Source organism: Alexandromys fortis, unplaced genomic scaffold, assembly GCF_014885135.2.
Source record: "Alexandromys fortis isolate MF-2015 unplaced genomic scaffold, M_Fortis_MF-2015_v1.1 scaffold_145, whole genome shotgun sequence".
Classification (NCBI taxonomy): Eukaryota; Metazoa; Chordata; class Mammalia; order Rodentia; family Cricetidae; genus Alexandromys; species Alexandromys fortis.
Window position 1 is genome coordinate 3,900,526 of NW_026068049.1, and position 17,197 is coordinate 3,917,722.

Genomic DNA, 17,197 nt, shown 5'->3' on the forward strand with positions numbered 1-17,197 from the left:
CTAAATCTTTATTTCCAAGTCGTAATCAACTGGAGATTGCTTTTAGGTTAGACATGGGGCATGTGTCCACTTCCCTTTTCAGTTGTAAGAACCCATCTGGTAGGGACCTCTGCAGGCCCCATACATGCTATCTCAGTCTCTGTGGATTCGTATGTACATCCATCCTGTTGATTTAGAGGGCCTTCTTTCTTTGGTGTCCTCTCTCCCCTGTGAGTTTTCACACTCTCTCTGCCTCCCTTTCTGCTGGGTTCCCTGAGCCCCGAAGGAAGGGATTTAATGGCGACATCCCATTTAGGACTGAGTGTTCCTAGGTCTCTCTCACTCTATACAATGTCTGTCTATATCAGTCTCTATATGGTTCCCATTGCTACACGAGAAGTGGCTGAAGAAGTGACAGCGTATTCGACCAGGATGCTAGAATTAACCAGACCAGCTCAAAACAACAGATAAATTTAATAATTGAAAACGGGGAAACTCACACGACCGGGGTAAAAGTTCCGATATCCCAAACGGGTCCGGCGAACACTAGTGAAGAGAAGAGAGTAAGTGCACCTGGATTTCCAGGTTTTCTTCCCTGGCCCCAGGAAGCCACACCCTAGCCAAAGGTGATTGGCTGAGCTTCCCCATCAAAGAAGATACCCATTAGCTTTCCTGGTAGAGTGAGAATTGCTATGATTTGACATAGGAATGGATTAAACCATTTATAATACATCCATATACTGTGATGTTGTTCATCAAAAACGAAAATGCAAGAGGCCACAGAAGCCATACAGAACCACTAAGGAGTATTACTGAAAGAAAGTGGCCAGACTGAAAGGACACCGTACATGGATATATCTCTAAGATGGTGACAATTACTGCAAAGAAATATGGCAAATTTAATAGAGAGAAAATATCAGAATATGAGAGTGTTTAGAGGGAGGAAAGTAACAGAGAAAGTTATACAATTATATTGTACATTGTATTGTATATTGTATGAAACGCAATTATATATTGTATGAAATACAATTATATTGTATATTGTATGAAAATTATTATTTTAATTTAGGAAGATAAAAGTAAAAAGAAGAAGCAATAAAGCAGTAGGACATTGTGGCTTCCAGGGTGTCAGTTCAAGGAGGGAGAATGGAGATAGACTGTTGGTTTCAGAGATCTCAGGTCACCTCACACTACTGTATATGATAAGGCAATAATGGATTTGTGACATTGCACCTTTTTCAAAACTCTTAGAACTGTACAGCATAAGGAATCAAACATAACATAAATTAGGAACTTTACTTAACTGCATTGTACTGATACTGTTTTATCATTTGTAACAAATATAATGCACATATTTATGATAACACAAGTGGTTCTGTGGAGAATACAATATATGGTAACTACACTTGTTCATTTTTTTCTGTGAACTTATGGTTAATAGAAAAATTAATTCAATTATTTTCATACTATTTTAGATGACCAAAAAGAATTAGAATTAAAATTAAAATTGTCTCATCTATAAAATCAGGTATAAAAGTATCATTCAATGGTAATAAATTAATAGATAAATATTCACTAACTTGATTACAGAAGAAAATTTGAAATTATAATCATAATTTAAGTTTTGATGATGAAAGAAGTAGGGAGAAGAAATTATGCTAATTCTATCATTGTTCTAATAAGTTAATCTTCACAACTACAATAGGCAAAGAATAATATATTTATTATTCAGTTTACCTTGTATTATATGTAATTTTCTAAAAATACATTATATACTATACTTAAATATCAGTATTAAATACTGCAACTTACTATACACAGTATAAAGGTAACTAAAATGCTAATTTTTACCAACAATAAATTATTTTCTTATATATAAGATGAATGTATGAATAGATCTTGATGTACATACCTATCAAGACATATTGCATATAGCAACACACAAAAAATGAACTACACCAAAGAAAAATAACCCAAACTTAACAAAATAATGGGACATAAACCACAATTACCATATCCCATAATGCCACCTCATCTAAAAATCAGACTAAGGAGCAAAACTCGGGACAGAGAGGAAACATAATGGGTAAAGGATCTTGATACCATGGCTCTGGACCTAAGTCTGAGCTCTAGGACCTACAAGATAAAATCAGAGAACAGACTTTAGCAAGAATTCCTGTGACTCCCACATGAATGTCCTGGAACATATGCCCTCCTCTCCACATAAGCAATAAAGGGGAGAAAACAAAAGGCAAAGTCTAGTTCTTGTATGTATGAGGAAAGTTACCATTTAAGCAACATGAGTAATACCTATTTTCTTAATAGGCAAGGGTAGCTCTCACTCCTCATCATTAAAGAAAGTAACAACCAATCAAAATGCAGTTGTAGAGCCCTATCCAAATGAATACACTTAAATACTCACACACCTAAAGCTCAGGGATCATTGCAGAAATAGTTGCAGAAATGTTGCAAAAATGAATAAGAGGGAGTTTGCTATGTGATTGTGTCCACTACGGATGTTAGAGGCTGTGCCCATAAAGACTCACCAACATGACTATCTAAACATGAGTTGAGCAATGACGATAGACACACCAAAGTCAAGAGATAGTTGGTGAGACCATGAGGCCTTAGCCTGCCACAGAGAACGACAGACAACTAAAAGATGTTGGAAGTGGATGAGCACACCAATTAGTTATCCAATACCAACTGGTCAGCCTGAAGACAGATACACGCCAAGTAACACTATACAGACTCAACAGATTATACTTAGGAATATATATGTATTACATGTATACTTAGGAATATATATGTATTACATGTAACTAAATCAAAGAAAAAGATGGCAATGAATTAGAGACAGAACAAGGAGGGTTACATAGGAGGATTTGGAAGGAAAATGATGTAATTATATTATAATCTCAGAACTAAAAGGTACAAGAAAGTGCATTCCAAGTAAATGCAAGCTAAAGGAGAGGATAGTCTGCAATTTTAATAATACCGGAGGTAGAACAGAAGATGTAGTCCTGAATGAGAAAATCAGTGTGGTTAAAATTCTCTACCATATGACACTCACGGTGATTAAGGAAGTGTTTTGACACAAAGATAAACAGCTATAGTAATTTGATATAATATACGACACAGAAGCAGATGCAGACATGTATTAACTCTTAGCTCATACCTGAACTGCCTCTGAAGCTTATTGAGGAAAAGACTCTTTAGTATATGTTATTGAATACAATTTACATGGAAAAGAAATAAGTAAATAAGTAAATTCTCATTTTTTTATTTTCGCTCTTATTAAAATGGGATTTTTTTCTCACAAACTATCTCTCGATTACAATTTCCCCTCCTTTTTTTCCTCTCAGATCCTCCCTACTACCCATACCACTAAGATCTACTACCTTTCTGTTCCTCATTAGAAAACAAAAAGGATTCTGTGGGATAAAAATAAAATAAAATATGATTGATAAAACATTTAATTGGGGGTGGCTTGCTTGCAGTTTCAGAGGTTCAGTCCATTATGATCATGAAGGGCAGCACGGTGCTGGAGCTGAGAGTGCTACATATTGACCAGGAAGTTAACTGACTGTAAATGAGGGAAGCTTGAGGAAAAGAGACCTCAAAGGCCATCCCCACAGTGACACACTTTCTGCAACAAGGCCTCCTAATAGTGCCACTCCCTTTGGAGAGCTTTTTATTTTCCCCAAATCACTACAGTGCCCAAGAATGGTAATGGTGAGTCTTGAGATAGATTGATGTCCATCTTCTTGATGAAACAGCCACCATGATTTCCACAGCAGCTGTGCAAGTTTTCAATCCCACTAGAAATGGTTTACTCTTTACTCCACACCCCCTCATCAGCATGACTAGACACTTATCTTATTGATATTGACCATATTTGTGGGTGTAAGATAAAATGTAAAAATAGTTTTGATGAGCATTTTGCTGATGGCTAAGGATGTTGAAGATTTCTGAGGTGTATTGCTGCCATTTGAGTTTTCTCTTTTGAGAATTCTCTGTTTAGATCTGATACCATATGCTTTAATTGGATTATTTTTTCTTGATGTCTAGATTTTTTTTACTTATTTTTACATTTTGAATATTAGTCCACCATTGGATGTTGATTTGGTAAAAAATATTTACCCACTCCATACACTGGGTTTTGTCTGAATGATGGTGTCTTTTGCTGGACATATTTTCAATTTAATGAGTTCCTTTTATTAATTTTGGTCCTAGTGTTTTTACTAATGGTGTTCTGTCCAGAATATTGTTCCCTGCACCAATGAGTTCAAAGCTATTCCTCACCTCTTTTTTTTCCATCAGGTTCAGTATTTCTTGTTGCCTTATCAAAGTCAGATGTTCTTAAGTATCAGGCTTTATGTTGAAGCCTATGATCAAATTAGAGTTGATTTTTGTGCAGGCTGATAACCATGGATCTGTTCAGGTTATTCTACACACAGTCAAACAAATTTGAACAGCACCAATTGTTACAGATGTTGTCGTTTTTTCCAGTGTGTATTTCTGGCTTCTTTACAAAAGTCATGCTTCCATGGGTCAGTGAATTTATGCCTTAGTGTTCAATTTGATTTCATTTGTTCACCGTGCTTGTTTTATTATTATAGCTCTGTAGTACAACTTGAAATCAGGGATGGTGATACCTCTAGCAATTCTTGATCATTCAGGACTGTTTTATTAATACTCTTTTCCTATGTGTTTCCATATTAATCTGGAAATTGTCCAAACAAGGGTAATGAATAATTGTGTTAGAATTTTATAGAGATCATATTGAATCTGTAGATTGCTTTTGGTGGGATGACAACTTTTTCTATATTAGTTTTACTGATCCGTGAATATAGGAGATCTTTCCATCCTCTGATGTCTTCAATTTTTTCAGTGTTTTAAAGCTTTTATCACACAATTCTTTTATTTGCTTGGCTAATAGTACCCCAATGTATTTTATATTCTTTGAAGCTATTGTGAAAAGTCTTATTGTTCTTATTTATTTCTCATTCTATTTGTCACTTATATTTAAAGGGGGTATTGAGTTTTGTGACTTGGTTTTTAGCTGTTGATTTGTTGAAAGTGTTTATAAGTTGTAGGAATTTTCCACCAGCAGCTATAGCATTTGATTGGATTTAGTCCAGATGATCTGTCCACGCCAACAGTGCCATGCCAACATCGGGATATTGAAGTTTCCAACTATCATTGTGTGAGTGTTAATATCTGCTTTAAGCTGTGGAAGTGTTTCTCTTATGAACATAGGTGCCTTTGTATTTAGCATAGATGTTAAGAACTGAAATTTTCTTTTGATAAGTATGCAATGCCCTTCCCTATCTCTTCCTATTATTTTCAGTTTGAAGTCTGCTTTGTCAGATGTTAAAATGAATATACCAGCTTGCTTAATAGGTTCATTTGTTTGCAATATGTCTTAGTAGTGGTTTTAGTTTTTGTGAAGAAACATTATGACCGTGGCAACTCTAATAAATAAAAACTTTTAATTGATTACAGTTTCAGAGGTTTAGTTCATTATCATTATGGTGGGACAAAATGACACACTTGTTTCCACAAGGTCACTCCTTCTAATAATGCCACTCCATTTGGGGATAATTTTCTTTCAAACGACCACAATAAATAAAATATTAACAAGTAAAGGAACATATGTTTAAATTTATGAATCACAGTAGAAGACAAAAATAAACTATAATTTAATAATACCTCCTTCCTGTTAGGATAACTATTATCAAATTATCAAATAAGAAGAGGTCAGTTTTGACAACTCTATCCTACAAAAGAATGTCTTTCCTTTAGAAGAAATGGAAGTTCATATAACCATGAAAATGTCATGGAGAGTCTCCAAAATATTAACTGGTAGAAAAATCATATGATCCAGCAAGCCCATTTCAAGCAATGAAGTCAAAGGAAATGAAATAATGCTTTGAAACATATATTTGTACATCCATATTTGCTGTGATTTCAATTCATAGCCACCAAGTTATAAACGCGGCCTAAGGGTTACTTAATGAATAAATAGCGTGCTCGTGAACACATGAACACAGACATATACACTTGCACATTGTACTAATATTTAGCCAAAGAATGAAGGGAGAATGAAAGAGACATCTGACATTTACAACAAAGAAGTTCGATTTGGAGGACATTGTGCTAATTAAAATATGCTAACGAAAAAGACAAAGAAAATGAGATAGCCCAGAGGTTAAGATCAGGTACTGCTCTTCCAGACGACCTGAGTTTAATTCTCAATATCCATGCCAGGTGGCTGAGCTGCCTGTAACTACAGTTCCATGAGATTAACAACTCTGAACTCCATGAACACTCACACATGGCACACACTTAAACATACACATGCACATGATTAACAATAAATACATTTAATAGAAAGACAAAGACATCTTCAATGAGTATTAATATTAAATTTGAATCCATAGGTCACAAATTTGGATGACTGAGGGTTAAATATGGACATGTAGTTCAAAGAGCATAAACCTTTGGATTTGAGATGTATGAGTTCTGGGGATCTAGAGGACGATGTGTTGAGCAAAGTTAGAAATGCTACATTGCTTACTTGATTTCGCACAGCAAACAGCGTTCTTATATAGTCACATGCACTATATTACAAGAAGCAATCAAAAAGTAGGAGTTGCCCGTGATAATTTATTTGTGGCAATCAGTCCAAGATAGACTGATTGAGAGAGAGAGAGTTATTACAATGTACAAGCTATGTAAATGTTAATTAAATGTTTTGAAACAAGCTTCAAATGTATGTTGATTTTGGAAAATTCTCTAAATTATTAAACATGCTTCTATTTTATAGAACAGAAGAAAAAGCGTGTAATATTTGCTCTAATGTTATTGCTATCTATTATTTTGTGCCTTTTTTTACCTGCATGAAGCTTAGAATTCCCTTATCCATCAGCTTCAGACATTCCACATCATCTTGTGATGAGTCATCACTTTAGCTAAGACAGAAATGTACAACAAGTACCTGGAAAGCTAATGTCAAATGGGCAGTATTTTAATATTAAAATATGCAGAACAGATTTGGTATTTAATCCTAGTTTACCATCTATCATCCCAGAAAATTTGATGATTTATGTGTACCCTTTTCTCTTTTATGATTATCTGTGAAATAAATGGTAATAACCTCTAACTTGTGGTTTGTTCTAAGCTTCCATGATGCATGTAAAAACGGTCTGGGAAGTAATGCTATTGATGCCATTACTGTCAGCAACTGGCTCATACACTACACGTGAGATGGACTTCAAATGACCCTAAGTTTTCCCGACAGATGTCTCCTTATTTCCTCAATGTAAATGACAAATTTGATGAGCTGATATCATTGCAAGTGTTAATTTATAAGCCAAATCGCTTTTGAATCAACAACACCAAATCTACTTAGTTTCATGTTAATGGGGGGAAAGTAAAAGATAAAACATACATTCTTTTGAATTGAAAACTCAAAGAAATTGTGCTTAAAATTCTCTATATAAGTATGTCATTAGATGTATAAGATCAGCAAGATTTATTATACGTCAGGAAGGTAATTACTCTTAAAATCTGGTATGTAGCATTAAAAAACATATTGCAATTAGTTATCTCTAATAATCCTTAGGAGACAGTAGAAGCAAAATCCAACTATTATTTTTAAGATTATAATTGTATTTCTTCCTTCCATTTCTTCTTTTTAAACTCTACATCTACCCTTACTTCATCTCTTTCAAATTCTTGTCCTCCTTTTTTATTAATTGTTTATGGATAGATAGATAGATAGATAGATAGATAGATAGATAGATATAGATATAGATATATAGATATCTAAAACCAGAAGGTCTTGAATAATGAACTGATATGCTTTTCTCTGAAGACTATTTCTCCTGCTTTTAGCATTCCTTAGCCGCCTATAATTCCTTGTGTAGGTTGAGGCCTCATAGGCTTTTCCTTGTCCTCTTTGGCAGGTGTATTGATTCTGTTCAAGTTCAGCTCTACTTTTTAAACTTTAAAAATGGACTAACTATATTTCCATTTCCCAGACAAGTTAGAGTCTAAACTTTCAAGATCAACTCTTAAATCAATTCAAAAATATTAATGTGCTCTACCATATAAATTAATTCCTGGTATTCTAATTATATAATTAGAATTACCTTAATTAATTGTTGATTTGGATCATAACGAATAAGCTAACTATAAGAGTTAGTAAAATATGAAACCATCATCATTACTGATAAAACTTTCTGCAGATTATGAAGGTGCTGGATATAAGAAAGTATGTTTTGGTGTGAATTTAAGTATAGAAAATCTGATTGGCTAAGGTATAATGAAGTAGGCTATTAGCATTTCAGGAATATTAATAAAATGATAGTGGAATAAGTTTGAAGGGTAGATGAGGTGAAGCTATAAACAAGAAGTATGCTTTCAAAAAACTATCAAAATACATAGAGCTGAAAAGATGACTCGGTGCTTAAGGGCTTGATTGCTCTTCTAGAGAACTCATGTTCCATTCCCAGCATCCACATGGTAGCTCACAAGCGTCAGAAACTCCTACACTGTCTTCTGCTCTCTGAGGGCATCAATGTGCCCAGATGCACATGCATACATGGAGTAAAATCAATCATATACACAAAATAAAAATGAAGCAGAGTTGAACGGAGAATATCCACTTGTCACATTGGTCAGAGAAAAGTCTTATTTTGGATTTAAGTATCAGTGATTTTTAGATAAAAACAGAAAATTTACCCTGGAAATAGACCTACTGAAAACCAAAAGGGTCAGTTAAAATTATATTTTATAGATCCCAGATATCTTATAAATGCTGTTGACTGGGAATAGCAGAATCAGTTGATCATATTTATATTCAAAGGATGAGTAGAATTCACCACAATACTTCTCAGCACAGGCTTTATCCTAGAAAAAACTTGCAATACTTAAAATTTACAAAATTCTACTGTAATAATTAGCTAAAGAAGCAATGATACACTAATAAACTTTTATTTTACTAAAGTATGCACATATAAAGGTTCATGATAAACCATTATAATTTGCTTAATTTTATGAAATGCATAAACCTATGAAATATATAATAATTCCTGCAACAAAGAAGCAATGCAGATAGTAATAGTTCTAAGAGACTGGCTCTAGTTTTCTCTTGAGTTTGGCAGAAACTTGAAACCTTGTCCTTAATTATCATAAGTTGTTTTTATGTACTTCTAAATATCTCTCATTGTTAAGCCAGATCTTTTAAATGTAATTCTGTTGAAACTGACAATAAATAAGACTATCTGAAAAAGATATTCAGATGTGTTTTATTGCTGCAGGAAGGTTTACCTGCCTACTGGGGCATGGCTCCATAGACTATGTCTGGCCCCTTTTTCTCTCCACTCTCCTTGTTCCCATTTGCTTGTTTGGCTTGTTTTGGATCTGATCTCCATCCATTTTTCAAGCAGAGAATCCCTATTTGTAAGTTTTCCCCCTAAATAAATAACTGTCTATCTCTCAGTCTGAGCCAGTGTGAGATTTCTTTTAAGTCCTCTATATCTCTGCCTTCACTTGGAGCCCAACGTGGGGCACTATTTTGTTGTCTGAGTTTTCTGTCCTGCCTGATTTCCACAGTCGTTAGGTCTCAAAGAATGACACAAAAGTCTACATTAGTTATTGGCCCATTAGCTCAAGCTTCTTATTAACTCTTATAACTTATATTAACCCATTATTCTTGTCTATGCTGGCCACATGGTTCGGTACCTTTTTCATCAGGGCAATCACTCTTCCTTCTTCTGTAGTTAGGACAGGACTGGGGAGGAGTAGGTGTCCTCCTTCCCAGAATTCTCCTGTTCTCATTGAGCTGCCTCTTCTTCCTGTTTGGTTGTCCCACCTATACTTCCTGCCTGGCTACTGGCCAATCAGCATTTATTTAAAACATAATTGACAGAATATAGACAATTGTCCTCCACCATTTTATTTTTTTTAAATTTTCAGAGATTTAGTCCATAATCTTCAAGGTAGGAAGCATAGCAGCATACAGGAAGACATCATGCTGCAGGAGAAGCTGAGAGTTCTACATTTGATCCACAGGCAGCAAAAACAATTGTGTACTTAGCATAGCTTGAACATATATGAGACCTCAAAGCCTGCCTCTACAGTGACACACTTTCTCCAACAAGGTCACACCTACTGCAGCAAGGCCACACCTCCCAGTGGTACCACTTCTTTGGGAAACCATTTCCTTTCAAACCACCATAGCTGGAAAAAAGTATTTCCCAGAGAACACACAAATTGTTTAGCCAATACCAAACTCTCAGCACTAAAAACATATCATATGTACAAATAACATTATACAGGCAGATCTGATAATATTTAAGAATACATGTGCATATGCATGAGTGTGTTCATGTGTGTCTGTGTTTTTAACAACAACCAATTTAAAAGAAGGCTATAATTTGAAAGAGAGCTGGGAAGGGTATATGATAGTTTAGAGGAAGGAAAGTAGAGGGAGAAATTATGTAATTATATTTTAATTTCAAAAAGAAGATTAAAAAAGTTAGAAGATGCCAAAGGATCATCATTCCACTCTGTTCTTTATGTTCTTTGACCTCTACATGTGTTGAACACAAGCAACTGCTTCACTACACACACACACACACACACACTATAAAGAGCAAAACTATTACTTATAGGAAATAAATATATGATAATAAACATATGAAATAATACTCAAAGATCTTCCTATTTGTCCATTCTTATTTCAAACTTTATTTTTATTTATTTTATGTGTATAAATGTTTTTTCTGCATGCATGTTTGTGCCTGGTGCCCTCAGAGGCCAGAAGAGGATATAGGATCCTGTGAGGCTGGAGTTACAGACAGCTGTGACCTATTATGTTGGAGCTGGGAACTGAACCTGGTCATCTGGAAGAGCATCAAAAGGTCTTAACCACTGATTCATCTCTCCAGTCCCAAGGACAAATATTAAAAAGAAAAATTATGAGAAACATCTATCTATGCACACACACACACACACACACATACACCATAAAAACACAAGATCAGAAGCTATAATAGATAAACAAAAACCAAGTAAGATAAAAATAAAAAATTCCCAGCGTATTATAGAGAAAGCTTTCCAAATAGCTTTGTGTTCCTTTTGTGTTGTGTACCTGCCACATACTGCTGGGTATGGAGCCTCTCTTATATATGATTTATATACCCAGTGAGACTCCATTGGAGAAAACTAATTTTTCCTTTGTGTGTGGCTGTCAATTGGAGATAGTTTCTGAGTTAGGGATTGGTTTTATGCCCAATTCCCCACTTACCACTGAAATTCCATCTTGTGTAGACCTGTGTGTATGATACCAAAGTCTGCATGAGTTCAAATGTGTGCCTCCTCTTCAGCAGACTTATCTGAGCCTTAATGGGAGGGTCTTGATGTAGTCATCTTCTTTAGTCCTGAGTGTTCCAAAGTCACTTCTGCACATTGTCAAGTTGTAGGCTTCTGTGTTATATCCATCTATGCAGAAGGTAGCTTCTCTTCTAATGGTTTACTCATCTGCTTCAGAAAATGTGCATTACCTATTGTCTTATTACCAATTTAAGTTCTACACATTGAACAAAGTCAATAAATTATCAGCATCTTAATTAAATGTCACCAACAGTAGTTTCTCACTGATTTGCCACCCATTTCTATTTTGCATTTCAGATAAATAAAAATCATTATGCATGAACACATGCTTAATGAAAAACTTGCAATTATAAAACTGCTAGGCAAAAATAGGTTCAACCCTTTAGGGCATTAGAACGGCAGGAGTTTGGAGGGTAAAACATTAAAAGAACAGGAAACACAGTCCAAAATAGGTAAGTGTGATTCCATTAAATTTAAAACTTTCTTCTTGGGGTACAGAGATGGTTCAGTGTGTAAAGCACATTCCCTGAAAGCAGGAGATTCTAAGTTTGGATCCCTATAAAGAAACAATGCTCCCAAAATAAGATGGGGATAAAGACAAGTGAATTTCTATATGCTCATAGGCCATCTAGCCTAATACATGCAACCACAAAGCAATAAGACAGAGACCAAGGTAGAAGGCGATACCTTCTGATCCCCACACTCTCACCATGGCACATCATGTGCATAACTACACTCACTCACACTCATATTGGCATACAGACACCCACAATAAAACACCATATTGTACAAACAGTATAGCTACTATAAACAAAATGTATTTATTAACTAAATATATACGTATATATAAACTCATCATGTGCCATTGAAATTATGTCTGCTTGAATGCTACAAACTCTTAAGGAAAGTAAAGATGATTTTTCCTTCCAGTCTTTTCAGTTTTAACACCATTTCTCCAATTTTTCCATTGCCATAAAAAGATGAAAGTTGGTGGTGCTAAATGGACTTTTAATGGAGCAAAATGTCAGAAAAGATAAAGCAGGGTCTATTGTGTAAATAATTGGTATATATCCTGTCTATGGGTTTCTTAGTAGACACAAGGCAGAGAGTTAGCTAAAGACACAAAATAATCAACACTAAGAAAAGCCATATTCAATATGCTTCGTGAACAAAAAATTACATTTCAGAATCCTACAGGGAGTAGAGATAGATGGAATAATTCATTAACACATTCAAGTGTTCTGAGAACCAGTGACAGCTCATTCACTGTGGGGACAGCACCAGATGCAGCTGATGATATCAAATCCCTATTATACAACAGTCATTGCAATGCCTGCTTTATAAACAATCCATTTTAAATTGCCATTGAGATCCCCACATGTATAATTTTTCTCCAGTTATAATAAGGAAAATGAGTTATAAATACTTGATGTGGTAAATGCCACATAATTGTCAGGTAGTATTTAATTGATCCAATTTCCTGTCTCCTCTTGCTTCTTGCTGATCTTCATTTCCCCAGAATATAATCTTTCCTTTTACCCTGACTCCTCTGGGGGCGAAGGTGCCTGTGGAAGAAGTTTTGGGGAAAGGTGCAGTAAATACTTGAAATGAAGCAAATATCTTCACACCTAAGGAAGCTACGTATCTGCCTGGAGGCATGGAAAGGAGCACGGCCGTTATTTTCAGGGTCCTGCACTGCCAGTAGAGTTTGATTGAGGTCAGCCAGAGGAAAACAGACACCATCAGGCATGGAGCTTGCCCGGGCTGCTCCTGAGGAAAAGAGTGTGCTTCTTAATTGATTTTCAATTTTCCAAAAGTCACACTTGAAAAGTGAACATACTTATTAGTGATTACATGTAATATATGTATTTGACCCAACTGTCAAAATGACATTCCAAACTGTAAAAAATTTTAACATCCCTTTTCTGTTTTGGTCTCCTTGCAGCCCCTGTGGGTTGAAGCCTCAATGTCCATAGTCCAAGGTCAGTCCCACCATCTCTAGGCTGATGTCACCAACAATGCCACTGCAAGGTTGTGCAGCTCATGAGAGATGGTGAGCATGTGCACGGAATGCTTTATTTGTTTGACCTTGACTTCATTCACTGAAGGTCACAGTGTCACCTAATGTGTGCCCAGCTGCCCAGCATTTAAAATATCCCACTGCTATAAAGTTCAGTTGCCCTGTGTTCTATCGCTGAGTAGTGGTGACCAAACAGAAAAAGTAAATACACACGTGGAATATGTCTGTCATCTAAGAAACATGGACTGAACAAAATTGTTTAGAGAGTCATATCATAAATTCTAGTAGCTCCATAAAATTGAAAGCTGGGAATTTTTTTTTTGACTTGACATTCTTTTTTTAATTTATGGGAAGCAGTATAAACTTTTTAAATGTGTTTTCAATAGTCTTTGTAAGAATCAATAGCTCATATAACATAGCCTTTTCTGGCTCACATTTTAATACTCCATTAGCATTGCCATGTTTTTATTTAATCATTTTGCAAATCATATTGAGATTTCATCCCTAACCTGCAATGAAACTGTCAACCATTTTAATATTACAATTAAAATAGATTACCTCGTGACCCTTGAGTCAAACAGTAGGCGAGAGATTACAAAATCAATTTGATTTATTTGTGGCTTCTTCTCTGCATTTAAGTATGACTTTGCCTTTTCAATCTCCCTTCACTGCCTTTGCAATGCTTCTCCAAGGCCTCATCTAATGATCATTAGTCTAGGATGTGTGTGAGGATTTGTAAATTCTATTTTTATCAATCTTCTCATGGTGGGGATTTCTGACAGTCTTTTACACTCTATTGGTTTTTTCCCAAATTTAAATCTATCTATGTCACCGAGATTGAAAGAGCCCACTTGAAATGTACGTGGGTCTCAGTCTATCTCTGCAGTTACCTGCAGACTCTTGGTCATGTTTTCCATCCACAGGAATATTACAAATAAGAAGGTTAGTTTTCAATAAAAGTTTCAGCTTATTTATTTACTTTTCTACTGCCAAGAGCTTTTTATATAACATCTATTGGGCATTTCCTATTTTAAATGGTACCTCTCCCATTTCTTAATAACTGCATTTTCTTTTTGTCTACTTTCTATTTGCTGGTAAAGTTTTTGAAAATTCTGAGCATAATGATAGACAAATGAAGTACCAGTTATTACAAATTATTTCAAATGGTAATGAGGAATAAGGAAGATTGAAATAGTACTCTGATCTTTCTCACTTTAGTAATAAATATTGATGTATATTCACATATACCCATATATGTACATACACATTATACACACAAACACACACTTATATATGACTGAATTTTAGTAGCTTGATTTAGACACATGCTAAACAGTGAATTCCAGGACACCTTGAACTACAGAGAAACTTCCAAAGCAAAAGAATAAAAAGCAGGTATAAAAGTACAGTGTTTTGGTATAAAAGTTTAAATTTCATGCCAAGTTAAGTAATGAAAGGCTGTATTTATATGCAGTGTGTGCCTGAAAATGAACAATCACTGATAAAATGATCTTTCTGGAATAAAAATAATTTCATACCAAATAAAATTCTCAGGATTTTACTTTATTCATGATGCAGTTGGGAACATGTAAAGGAAAGAATAAGTTTGAAATATGCAATGGGTTGCTAAGAATACTAAGTACTCAATCTACAGTAAGCTCTATGACATTTGTTTTGATTTTATTAAAGATAAGACTTGCTGGAGTCTTTGGATACATTTTTACTCGTTCTAAAAAGTCCAGTGAAATCAATCATTCAAAGAAGTAATCAGTGAGACTACTTGACTGTGGGATTGTGCTTTTGGCTGGTAACTTCTGCCTTACCTATCTATCTTCATGAACCGTTCCCTTGGATCATAGCTAACCCCAGCTTCCCAGTAAAGATTTTACTCAATTTCCCAGCAAATGAAATTTTATATTACTATTTGAAGAGAAGAGTTATGTCAGTGACAGAAATGTCTTACCAGCAAATCTGCCACTTAAAAACCTGAGAGGATATTTTATGAACAATGAAAATTTTAGTTCTCAACACTTTTACATAAAGCTCAAGATATCTCAATGAGTTAAAGAGTAGGTATTTTGAAGAATATAAAATTTCCTACCTGTCTACCAAACCAGGGGAAGCTGAGAATTATCTGAGCTATTTGAAAAAGTTGAGTGAGTGCAGAAAACTGGAAGCTGGATACAAAGGGACATACACATCAGTAAGTTACAGAGACATGCAATAACAAGTTGGGATTAACTTTTAAATGCTTTTAAAAATAACCATGTATGTAGATAATTATTACTACATTCCTGTCAGAATGTGACAAGGTGCAAATCTGGAAACTATTTTTGCTATTATACTGCAGAAGATTAAAAAGCTGCAGAAGATTTTCCTGTGCTTTTGTTAAAATTTAGCACATATACTTTATCTTTATTATTATTATTTAAAATTGATACATAATTAAATAAGTTCCCTTTCTTCCCTACAACCCCTCCCATGTATATACTGCCTTGCTCTCTTAAGTTCATGGTGGGGCTCTGACACTAGATAAAGAACTACAGGCAACTAAGAAATTCTGAAGGTGGGAGAAGCAGCTTTTGCCTGGGAAGAGTCCCACAGTTGGCTATCCAAAACCAAGTAGTCTGTCCTGAAATAAAATGCACAGAAGTAATAATATATGAATTTAGCAGGTTGTACTTCTATATTTAAAAATACGTTTTTAATGTTATATTTTTAAGTGCTCCAGAAGATCTCTATTGTCTGAAGGACAGAGTAGGTAAGGTAGGTATAATTTCTCATTCTTGTTCATGGGCTCTTCCACCCTTCTGAATCTGTCAATGTAGCATTCAACAACCTCTAAAGAGAAATGTGACTAATATCTCCTTAGTAGTCATTCACCCCTAGGCTCTCTGTATCCTGAGACTTCAGCCAACTTTTGGTTCGGTGAACTATCACAGAAATGAATTCAAGAACAACAAATACTTCCATGTTTTATAGTTCCAGATTTCTTCATGTTTGCTCCTCATTTATATCAAGCAGATAATTCAGCAACATTGTCAAAATTATTATTGAGAATTTCTCATGCCCCTGCTACTTTACTTTGCTTTAAGGAGGTGCTGGTGATTGCCTGGAGCTTCGAGCATGCTAGGCAAGCAGCTACCATCGAGCTGTATCGCCAGCCATGGTGAGCATTTTCACTCTTCTTTTTTATCATAAATATTTCTGTGTAAAAGCATTAGTTTTAGGGTAGATTTTATATATTGCAGTTTATCCTTCTGATTTGGATGCTGTAGTAGAAAAATTAGTAAAGCTATTGCTATTATGCCTAGCATGAACATCGGGGTGTTGGTATTATCTTTTGGCACACCTAAACCCTGAGGAAATCTTCTGTGTCTGATGAGTGATATTTTCTGAGATTTGTGAAGCTAAATTTCTGAAGAAACTTTATGGCCTTCACAGGACTTCAGTCACAAAACATTCCTAGCAAACCTGGAATTCTTGGATTATTGAGCACTGCAAGTGGTGCACAATAAAGATTGAGGAAGCAGCACATAGATCAGATCAGAGGTCCTGGGAAAGGAAATTAGCTGAACTCTAAAACTAACTTCTGTGTGACACTCAGTCTGTACACATCTGTACAGCTGTTCAAGTTTCAGTTCATCTGAGATTGTTCCACCCCGCGACTGCAAATCCTTAAAGCCTTACTACATTCTCGAGTGTCTCTCTTTCTTCAGCCATGCCTTGTGGAACAGTTTTCCAACATGATGTATTTTATTCTCTCTTTCTCTCTCTCTCTCTCTCTCTCTC